This window comes from Pteronotus mesoamericanus, unplaced genomic scaffold (assembly GCF_021234165.1).
Source record: "Pteronotus mesoamericanus isolate MK-2021 breed Mesoamerican mustached bat unplaced genomic scaffold, CSHL_Meso_final contig_74, whole genome shotgun sequence".
Classification (NCBI taxonomy): domain Eukaryota; kingdom Metazoa; phylum Chordata; class Mammalia; order Chiroptera; family Mormoopidae; genus Pteronotus; species Pteronotus mesoamericanus.
In genome coordinates this window covers 16,072,225-16,084,425 of record NW_026555247.1, presented here as the reverse complement: position 1 = coordinate 16,084,425, position 12,201 = coordinate 16,072,225, and the positions used below count along the sequence as shown (strand labels likewise).

General features: G+C 36.3%; 1 pseudogene; it reads right to left on the bottom strand.

The window, feature by feature from the left end:
* Nucleotides 1-23: 23 nt before the first annotated feature.
* Nucleotides 24-11,361, bottom strand: LOC129078825 (ATP synthase F(0) complex subunit B1, mitochondrial-like; annotated as a pseudogene).
* Between the last annotated feature and the right edge of the window lie 840 nt (nt 11,362-12,201).

Genomic DNA, 12,201 nt, shown 5'->3' with positions numbered 1-12,201 from the left:
TGTCTCAATCAGGATAGATGCATTTACAGAACTGGCAGTGCTTGAGCCTTCTTTGCAGCTTTAGATCCGCAATGCACTTGGTAACTGTCTCCTTTGCCTGCTGTGCAGAGATGCTCTGCATCGTGCGCTTCTCTCCCCATTTTATCACGTGCTCTGTTCTTTTGACTCATCATGATCTGCACTGAAATATGATAGTTCAGGCCATTCTTTACTTGTATACTCTATGCAGCCATTCCTGGTAAGTAACCTTCCAGGCCATAGCAATGTTATTCCTCTGGACATCAAAAAGGTAATGGCACTTTTGAGCCAGTTGCTGCTGTGACTTCTCCAAATCAATTGCATCCTGGATGTTTTTCACAGGAGCCTGTTTTGCCTCTTCTAGTTGGGCAATTTTTTGCTCATTGGGCTTATCTGCAAATTCACCAATAGAAGCACCGCAATTTTTAATTACACAGACAATCCACCCTATTGTTGATATGGCAGAGATAGTCTCTGGGGTAATCACATATACTTCTTTGGATAGAAAATATAAGATAAGCCCAGTCCTGAGCACATAGGGTCCTGTTACAATGGTTTTAAGGTAAAGGAACTGAAAGAATTCCTCAGGGATCAGCCCATGATGAACTTTCCCTCCATATTCAGGAAAAGGTGGTACAAGGGCAACACATGGTTGCCCATTGTAAAAGATCCTTGTTGCCTCAATACCCCTGGACTGAGGAGGGCTGCAGCAGCAGAAAGTACCACCTGAGGCAGTTTGGTCAGCAAGGGTCCACTAGGCGATCTTGGTGTCCCAGTGACCTGGATGGGAGAATCTGAAAGGGGCAGAAGCAGGATGGTCACTTGCAAATCTTTAGAGATTACTTTTTATAATAATAAAGCAATGACTATATTCTTTGACTCTAAGACAAACTTTCTTTTTCATTTTAAAATCTCTCTAATTAGATGCCATAGCATGTCATAATTTAATAGAAATTTCTTTTATAGTGTATTTAAAAATAATGGTGTATCATATTCAACAATGTTTTAAATTTGATGAAAACATGATGTTTTAGTCCTGACTGGTGTGGCTCAGTGGGTTGGGTGCTGTCCTGCAAGGTAAAAGGTTGCCAGCTGATTCCCGCTCAGGCCACATGCCTTGGTTCCAGGCCAGGTTCCTGGCAACTGATCAATGTTTCTCTTCCTCTCTTTCTCCCTCCCTTCCCCTCTCTCTAAAAATAAATAAGTAAATAAATTCTTTAAAAATGTGTTTTAAACTTGATAAAAGTTATTTTTAAGGAGACTTAGAAGGATATAGTATAAACTCCTGGAACTATACGGTAACCTGGATGCCCCTATAGTTTTGGAACGGTCCAAGAAGAAATCAATAATTTAAAACTTGGCTTTGCTGTACTATTTAAAACTGATATAAACTAGACTGATATAGAACACTTAGTTCGTCATATTGGAAATGGGAGCAAACCTTTTCCTTTGAAGAATCTGTAGATCATTGCTTGAAATCGCCTAGCAATGCAAGTTTTCAGTGTCTGTTTTCTTTTTTTTTTGAACTCTATGGGTTTGTATTACTTTTAGTTTCAAACGTCTTCAAAACCAAATTCCACAATTATGCTAAAAAAAGCTCTTGCACATGAGTATTACGTTAATATCATACATTATCTATGTATAGTACTTTTAAAAACTTTCATTTTTAGATCTATGTGATTTGATTCCCGTAATATTTATCTGTGTTAGGCAGGTTATTATGAACCTTTTAATATTCAAAAGATTTGCTTGCTCTCACGGAGCAGTTAGTGGTAAAGGTAAAGTGATAAAGGAGACTTCCAGTGGACGAGAAAGTGCTGATAAATGAAGTTTTATTGCATGAAGTTATGATCTGTGTCATTAGCAAAGCTAGAATACAATTGTAGAGTTTTTGAACCCTGGTTCAAGGTTATGGTCATCAATTCATGACCAACTTTCTCTTCACATGTATGCATTTCTGTTATTAACGACAGCAATGGTGAACTGAGGCTATTGTGATAAACTAGTTTTTAAAAAGCCTTATTTATTTTGTGCTAACTCATATGCTGTAAATAATTCAACAATGAACTAACCAAGCATTAAAGGCTAAAGTGTGATTGTATTTTATTAGCTTGATCTGAATTTTAAAATGGTTTGGGATGTATCTCACATTTACATTTTCCTAAATTACAATAGGCAGGAGGTAAAAACAATGGATAGGGGAATAATTGTATATTAGAAGATAGAAAGTAGTTAGACTGAATTCATGGTAAAACTCCAGGTAACTACATAGTTTGTTTTGCTTGCTTTATAAAGGCTCTGCTTACCTTGGGAATTACAGTCCCATCTCATTCAACTACATTTACTATGTTTTGTTTCAATTACTTTTCCCCACACCCTCCTCTTCATGAGGCAATGCATTTCTGGTGTTTATATAAAAGAGGAATATTGAAAGATTTTTTAAAACAGAATTTAAAAAAACTAAAATTTCCAAAAACTTTCAAAAACTTTCAAAGCCTTTTAAATACCTACAAAGCACTTTCAGAGTGCTGGATAATAAGTGTGAACTTGCCAGATAAGACAGATTTGCTAAACTGAGTTATTTAAGCTGAATTATTCATTTTTACTTCTGCTAATTAGACTCCAAGGTATACTATGAAGAAATAGAATAACTATCTTCCTTGGATCACTAGAGGAAGAAAAGAATATGAGTCATGAGCATGTAGACAAGGATTTGTTTAGAGAGGAGTTAGCACTGTGGGGGCATTAATATACCTGTTTTAGAATAAGTAAATGATCTCATATAGGGGTTTGGCACCCTTCTGGTACCATAAAATAGCAACAGTGAAAATAGAAAAGTTTAATTTTAATATTTAGCATGAATGAATGGATTTTTTTTTAAAGAACACATTTGGTAGAGATTTAAGGAAGTTACTACTGATAATACATGAACCTGGGTTGGTCTTGTGTTAATGTGATGACTGTATCGAAACTTCTACCTAAGGTTTTATAAACACCAAAGTCTAAATAGAGGTACATGATACCAGTTGTCAATAAAACTTCTTTAAAAATTTTTATCTCTGGCCACTTTCTAAGTACATATAGAGTTTGAAGATACAGTAAGAAAACACAGTTAATCATGATAAGGTATTCTAACTAAATAGCCATAACAAGATAAATACTTTTCTTATGTGTACAGAAAAAGCAGAATCAGTTCTGATTTCCAAAATCACTTGGCAATTTTCACAATCACATGTCAAGCATTAGGTTTTCCACTTACTAAAATTTATACTCTCATTTGTTATCTATTATGTGCAGTATTCTCTGGGCAATGCAGATAACAGAATTCTGCTGTTGCTGCCAACAAGTTGCTTATGGACCAGTATGACAGAAGACTCCAACTCAGTTATAACACAATGGAGCTCTTCACACCTCCATAAAAGAAAGGTGTCACTGTCTTCCAAAGTGGGGCTAATAATTCCACCATAAAATAAGGTGCTGAACAAAACTTTACTGGCTGCTAAAAGAAATGAGGGGCCATGAATGGTTACAAAAGTGAATAGGAACCCCTGAGAAGAGCTTCCAAGTGGTCCTCTAAAATATGAAGGCTGCAAGATAGATACATCCCAAAGGAAATCCTCTTAGGCAGGCAATGCGTCTCATTTGGAAAGAAGCTAGTCCCCTCTTCATAGCATCTCTAAGTGGCTGCAGATGTGGGATGGAGATGCCTAAGAATACTCAGTAACAGTGAGTGTATTTTGGCAAATATAAACTCTCTGACCTGAACTGAGTCTCTGCTAGATCCTTGGTCTACATGAAGCCAACTTATATGAGCCATTAATTATGATTCCAGTTGATTGTCTTGGCCCAGTTGCATGGTGGTACGTGAACAGATCAGCTTTATTATCCATTTTCTCATATCAGTAGAATCACTGGGGAATCAGTAGTCCTGTCCAGCTCTGTGTGTCATGATATAAAGTAGGTGGGCAAGAAGCCTGGAAGAACTTCTCTGTGTGGTCACCACAGCCTCCCTGAAACCCTCTCTTCATCATAGTCCAGATCTGAGGCTTATGCTTTTATTATCCCACATAGGACCTTAGAAAGCAGAGAGCAAATGGGTTTTGCTTAACAGGCTTTCATAAGAGCAATAAACAAATTCAATCTGATTCTAAGGAAAAGCTAACATTAATTTCAGTTACCTTTCTGGGTATGAAATTTTTTTAAGGCAAAAACAAAACCCACACCATAATCAGTGTCTGTGCCTTGACTAACTGTTAGATGAAAACAGGTCAAATGGTTAGCACATTCAGGGCAAAAGAGAACCAAACTATTAAATTGATGAGTCTGTTATTCAGACTACAATAAATTGATTGGAGTAAAGAAACAGTACCAATATATTTTAATTTTCACTTGGAATCAGACACTGGGGACTATTTACATATTCAAATCAACTGAAATGGATGGTCTCTGAATACTCTTCTGCTTAATATGCACTGATACTATTGATGTGCGTTGAGTGAAACAGATGCCTTGTGGTTTCCACCACTGGGCCATGCTGGACAGGTATCATTTTCTTCTCACTTACATACATATTCCTATGGGTGCATTGCCAATTTGCTATAATTAACTGTCCATTTACCTCATAGAAGAGCGTGCTTGTAGTATGTAGAAAAACTACATACATACATACTTTGCGACAAAGTATGAGGAAGAGTAAAACATGATGATACACTGCTGCCTTTTTATATTCTATGCATATTTCAGTGCATCTGCCATTTGGAATGTGGTCTTCAAGTTTAAATATGTGTGATTCAGCACATTATGTATTTAGGCCTTTAATTTTGATTTAATATACCCTTAACTGCAGTTCATACAATATCAGGCATGCATATCAGACTTTCCTGTGTGTATAGCATTATATTAATTAAAGTCATAACCACATCATTTTTTTGAGATTTTTATTTTTTAAAATATATTTTATTGATTATGCTATTATAGTTGTCCCAAATTTCCCCCTTTGCCCTCCTCTTCCTGGTACCCCCTTATCCTTCAGCAATCACCCCACTTAGTTCATGTCCATGGGTCATGCATATAAGTTCTTTGCTTCTTCATTTTCTATACTATTCTTAATATCCTTGCCTACTTTGTACCTACCAATTATGCCTCTTAATCCATGCACTTTTCCACCCATCCTCCTCCTTCCACCTCCCAGCTGATAATCCTCCAAATGATCTCCATATCTATGCTTCTGTTCCTGTTCTGGTTGTTTGCTTAGTTTGTTTTTTTAGATTCAGTTGTTGATAGTTGTGAGTTTGTTACCATTTTAATGTTCATAGTTTTGATCTCCTTCTTTTTCTTAAATAAGTCCCTTTAACATTTCATGTAATAATGGCTTGGTGATGATGAACTCCTTTAGTTTTACCTTGTCTGGGAAGTATTTTATCTGCCTTTCAATTCTAATTGATAGCTTTGCTAGATAAAGTAATCTAGGTTGTAGGTTCTTGCTTTTCATGACTTTTCTTGTCTGCAAAGTTTCTTTGAGAAATAAGCTGACAGTCTTATGGGTACTTGTTTGTAGGTAAATATCTGCTTTTCTCGCTGCTTTTAAGATTCTCTCTTTATCTTTAACCCTTGGTATTTTAATTATGATGTGTCTTGGTGTGGTTCTTTTTGGGGTTCTCTGTGCTTCCTGGACTTGTATGCTATTTCCTCCACCATATGAGAGAAGTTTTCTTTCATTATTTTCTCAAATAGTTTTCATTTTCTTGCTCTTGCTTTTCTCCTTCTGGCACCCCATGATCCAGATGTTGGTATGTTTGGAGATGTCCCAGAGGTTCCTTATACTATACTCGTTTCTTTGAATTCTTTTCTTCTTGCGGTTCTGGTTGAATGCTTATTTCTTCCTTATGTTCCAAGTCATTGATTTGAATTCTGGCTTCATCCTCTCCACTGTTGGTTCCCTGTAGATTTTTCTTCGTTTCATTTAGTGTAACCTTCATTTCTTCCTAGTTCTTTTTTATGTTGTTGTCATACTCAATGAGTTCTCTGAGCATTCTGATAACCAGCAGTTTGAATTCTGCATCTGAAATGTTGGATATCTCCATTTCATTTAATTCTTTTTCTGGGGTTTTGTTCTGTTCTTTCATTTGGGCCATATTTTTTGTCTCCTCAATTTGGCAGCCTCCCTGTGTTTGTTTCTGTGTATTAGATAGAGCTCCTTTAACTCCCTGTCTTAGTAACATGGCCTATTGTAGAAAAGGCACCTGTAAATTATGTGGGGTGGAGCCTTAGGTAATCACCAGGGCAGGGCAACCTGCTTCACTGCTTTGTGGCTCTGTGTGGGGGGAGGGCTTCTGGAGGTTTGCCTGGCACTTTCCCTGTTTCCAGTCACTTCACTTACTCCCCATATGTGACTAGTGCTCTTCCAGCTGTTACCCTGGTGCTGAATCCCAGAGTGGTGGTTCTGCATATGTTCTAAGTCTGTGAAGGCTTTTAAGTGGAGTCTCCTGAAAATCTGGGAGTTTCTTCTGCTACCCTAACCCCCACTGGTTTTTACAGCCAGGAGTTATGGGGCTTTATCTCCCTGGCACTGGAACCCTGGGCTATACAGTCTGGCCTGGGGCTGACACTGCTTGCTCCCAAGGAATTGCTCCTGATTTTTATCAACCAGGCGTGACTATGGAACCACCCCCTCCACTGCCATCTCCTCTCTGCACCACACCACATCTCTGCATCTCTCTAACCCTCCTACTGTCTGGATGAACGTGGCTTCATTAAATCCTTGGTTGTCGGACTTCCATACAGTTCGATTTTCTGATGGTTCTGGATGTTATTTGTTTTGAGGTCTAGTTGTAATTCTTTCTGTGGTTGCATGAGGAGGTGAAGAGTGATTATCTATGCCTTCATCTTGACTGGAAGTCCAATATAACCACATCATTCTGTACGTCAGGATTTTAGAAAATGATTCTCCTCTTGTTTCTTTTGTCTGCTACCAATTTTAATGTAGTCCACTGATAAATGTTTAAGAATATGTGCTTTCAGTGTTCTGATAAAAATAACCATCAAAATGTGAATAGACTCCACACTTCCTACATATTCCATTAGTCATTATTGCAGGAAAAATGTGAATAATTTATTGGTGAAAAGTTTGAATTAATCCACTGACAACTTAAATAATACTTAATGGTTCCTAACAGTATGGGGCTTTGCGGGGTAAAAAGGTGTGCTTTTGTTAATAAGAGTGAGTCCCTGAAGGACCAAAAAGATTTTACCTCCTACAGAAAAAGACAGCATACAATAATCTAATCTCTTTCCCTATAGTGTAATCATCTTGGGTAAACACTTTTTTCATTATATTTATAACTGGTGTTTTTAATTATTCCAATTTTATGTGGATTCACCCACACTTATGTAATAAGGTAACAATTTAAATTTTATTTTAAAATGCACTTATTTTTAAAAGATCAGTTTTAGATAGTTACAGTTGAAAAAATTAAAAATATTTAAACAATTAAAATCAGTAAAAAGTACAAGTTATATAGAATAGTTGTCTATATAGAAAAGGCAGATGGGAATAAGGATCAAGGTATAATGAGAAAGGGTTTTTAAAAATGGGGGTAGTAAGGAGAAGAGAAAATAAATAAGATATTTTGATGCCTTATATTCTAGGCAAAATCTAGGTGAAGTATAATAACAATTAAAAAGTTAAAATGGATTGAATGTTTATACTGTTATATGAAGTGTTTTCAATTTAGTCCTCAAAACAGTCCCTCAAAATGGATGCTATTGTTTTTCTTGTTTTCAGAGGGGAAAACTGAGGCACAGCTTTGTTTCTTCACATCACACACCTTTTAAGTGTTTACGTTAGTGTCAGCCCTGAGAGGTTGGCACTCATGGTCTTCAGCACTGCGCTGGCACAGGCTGCGGCTCCCCAGCTCGTGATCTGCCTGCCCAGGTGCCACTGGTAATGGCCATGTTCTATGGAGATAACTACTCAGATAATTTTCTAGAGTGATCTTTACTCATTGATTCCACTTTCTCATTTCCCGTTCCCTGATCAGTCCTGCAATCAGGTTTCTGTTCTCATCACTTTTTATTAAATAACTTTTAATTTTGAAATAGTTTAAGACTCACAAGAAGTAGCAACAAAAGGGCAGAGTTGCTCTGCACCTTCCTCAGCACTTGATATTATCAGTATTTTTATTTTAGCCACCCTAGTAGATGTGTAATGGTATCTTCTTGTCACTTTAATTTGCATTTTCTTTATGGCTAAAGATATTGAAGCTCTTTTCATGTGCTTACTTGCCATTCATATATTGTCTGATAAAATACCTGCTTAAATCTTTTATCTAAATTTCTAAGTGGATTGTTTATTAATTTACCAGTGAGTTTAGAAACTTCTTTGTATGTTTTGGAAACAAGTATTTTTTTTTTTCCCAGTCTGTGGTTTGTATTTTTATCTTCTTAACGGAGTCTTTCTCAGAGCAAAAGTTTTTAGTTTTCATGAAGTCCAATTTATTGATGTTTTTCTCTTAGAAATGTCTTTAGTGTCTTAGTGTCATGTCTAAGAACTCTTTGCCTAACTCCAGGTCGTGAAGTTTTTCTCATGTTTTTATCTAAAGGTTTTATGGTTCTGAATTTTATATTTACATCTATGAGCTATTTTGAGTTAAATATTTAGCAAGGTGTGAAGTTTAGGTCAAGGCCCTTTTAATTTTTTGCCTATTCCAAACAGTGACAATCTTGCAAAAATATTTTCCATCTTCACTCCTTGAAACACAATATTGTAGTTCTAATTTTTATTTTAAAAACAATTCTTATTATAAAAGTAATAGATTCTCTTTGTAATAGATGTGGAAAATAATAAAGCACCTCCTCCTCAATTTCCTTCTCTTCCTCCTCTTGTATTGTCTCCTCTGTTCTGCTGTTCCTCCTCCTCTTCTCCCTCCTTCTCCTTCTTGTTCATGGGAATGATACACATAAACTTTACAATTTGGTCTACTTCTGTGGAAGAAGGGGAAAGATGAGAGAGCGTCTTCAGAAGTAGATAGATGGATAAATATAAAAAATGAAGCAAATATTGTAAAAAGTTTACATGTTTAATTTTGGTGGCAGGGACATAGGAGTTCGTAATTTTTTCTCTTTGGTCTGTAGACTAGAAATGTTTCAAAAATAAAATGAAAATGAATAAAAGCTCTTGTCATTTACTTTCAGATAGACACTAAACATTTATGATATTTATTATTAAATTATACTGAACTGGGCAGTCAAAGACGGAGTACACCATCCCAGAGGTGGCTGAATGATGCTCTTTACTGTTTAAAATGCACCAGTGCTTTTTATCAATGACATTAAAAAAATAAGAGATAGCATAATCTATCCTGAATGTTTGGGTAGGCAGCGGATGGAAGATGAATGACATTTTCTCTAGGTCTGTTATTCCTAGAGAGACATGTTATTCCTTGGAATATGTGACAGAATGAATAAATGATCTAGCTATACGGCAAGTTGGGAAAATTTCCTGATGAGTTTAAGATAATAAGAGCAGGCAAGTGAGCTGACTAGGAGCTATTAGCTCAGCAGGTCAGAATTTCTCTCCAGAGTCAAGTCACACATTTTATAGGATTTCTGATTTTTATTTGCTGACAGGTTGGTTACATTTAGTATGTTCTTTTTCAGACATCTTGGTCCCTTTTTGCCACCTGATTAGGCTCTGGAGACTTAATATTGAAGTATAAATATTAATAGGCTCTAAAGATAGAGGTGTCTGTCAAAAAGGTACAGCATTTTAAATTTGTACTTTATAGTGGTGTTCATGTATGAAGTGAAGCAGAGAATTAGGGCAATCATTTAGATGATTCAAGAAAATTTTTTTTTACAAGACTCTAATTACCTGGACAGCTCAGGGCAAATCTATTTTTGGTACAAAATATTCTTATAATCATTTTGCACAGACATAAAACAGATTATGTCAAATTGGACTTGTTTGCCTGTACCCTAATACACACTTTTACACATATGCTTTTATATCTCTTTGTAAAAATAAGAGCAATGCTTTTGCTTAGAAAATTTTCCTGATGTTGCAATCTTATCTCATCTTGGACAAGCCCCTTTCCCTTTGGATATCCCTTTCCATGGCTCTAGAATGTAGGGTTTGGATTTTATGAACTTTAAGCTATCTTTTATCTTTATGCTATTAAATAAAAACCCTTAGGAGTTCCCCTTCATTTTCCAAATAAAGAATTTTTCTTAAAGCAGTCAGGTTCACAGCAAAATTAAGGGGAACGTAGAGATGTCTCATAAACCCCCTGCCTCCATATATGCAAAGTCTCCCCCATTATCAATCTCCCTCACCAGAGCAGTACATTTGTTACAATTGAACCTAAACTGACACACAATAATCACTCAGAACCTATTGTTTACATTAGGGTTCACTCTTGGCGTCATACATTCTGTGGGTTTGGACAAATATATGACGGCATATAGCCAACATTACAGTATCAGACAGAGTATACTCTCTTCTCTAAAACTCCTCTGCGTACCGCTTATTTATCCCTCTCCCTTCCCCTTCACCACACACAGTCTCCGCAACCACTGATATTGCTACTGTCTCCAGAGGTTTGCCTTTTTGGGAATGTCATATAGTTGGAATTATAAAATATGTAGCCTTTTTAGAGTGGCTTATTTCACTTAGATATATGCATTTAAGTTTCCTTCACATCTTTTTTTAAAAACGATTTTATTTATTTTTTAGAGAGAAGGGAGAAAGAGAGGGAGAGAGACATCAATGGGTGGTTGCCTCTCACCTGCCTCCTAGTTGGGGCCTGACCCGCAACCCAGGCCTGTGCCCTGACTGGGAATCAAACCAGTGAACCTTGGGTTTGCAGGCCGCACTCAGTCCACTGAGCCGCACCAGCCAGGGCCCCTTCACGCCTTTTCATGGCGTGGTAGCTCATTTGTCTTTAGTACTGAATAATAGTCCATTGTCTGGATGTACCGGTTTACTTACACATTCACCTGCTGCAGGATATCTTGGTTGCTTCCAAGATTTGGCAATTATAAATAAAACTGTAGAGACATCCATGCTGCAGGTTTTTGTGTGGACATAAATTTTCAACTTCTTTTAGTAAATACCAAAGTGTGCAATTGCTGGATCATGTAAGAGTATGTTTAGTTTTGTTAAAAAAGCCCATCAAACTGTCTTCCAAAGTGGCTGAATATTGGAAGTTTTCACCACAGGATTACAGCCAAGAGAAAAATTATATTTGCTTTAGGCTAAATGTAGCAGAAAATGAATTTCAAAAATATTCACCACGACTTACCTGGAGCCGTGATTTCCAACCTTTTCTCTGTTGTGACATCCATGCAATTTATATATATGATTGATTCCCATGGGATTACCCAGATATTGAAGAAATTTTCAGTATTTTTTCACACATTATAGTGCATAATTGGTATAACTATTAACATTTACTGGCATTATGGCAAACTGAATTGCTTATTAAGGTAAGTTGTGGTTATACATGGTTCTCATACATCCAAAGCAAATGAATAAGAGAGGCATAGGATATGCTTGAATTTATTTTATATTTTCTCTAAAAGAAAATAATTAAAAATGTCGATACTATATTGTTTGCAGCAAATACACTCTAGCATGCCATATGCTTGATTGTTACATAGTACTCTATTTTGATACCATGTTTGAGAACTGCTAGCCTAGAGAACCCTGCCGTGGAGAATAACCAAGCATTATGAGTTAATAAGATTTTACTATTACTTTACTATAAGAATTCAAGACCTGAATTAATTGCAGCACACTGATTTTCTTGGAGTGAGCTGTTGACCAACAGCAAGCACTATTGATTATGCTTCTAAGAGAAATGCTATGATGGAATTTTGAAATCAATACATCTATTTCCATTAGGGCTTTAAATCATTTGTCATTTTTATGGAACGATGGTGACCCATCTGGGCATGTAATTTGATAAATTATCGATAAGAATAATGAGTGGACTTCATTTACATCAATTAGAATTTTTCAGAAGCTCTGGTTGTCTATTTTTTCTGGAGAGTCTGGAGATTTAGAATTCAGACATATTTTAATAAATATTGTATGCCAAGAATTGTGCTTGGGCAAGCTATATACATCTTAGAAATGAGAGAAGGGAGGATTGTTTTTCCTCTGGAACTAAGATGCTATTTAAA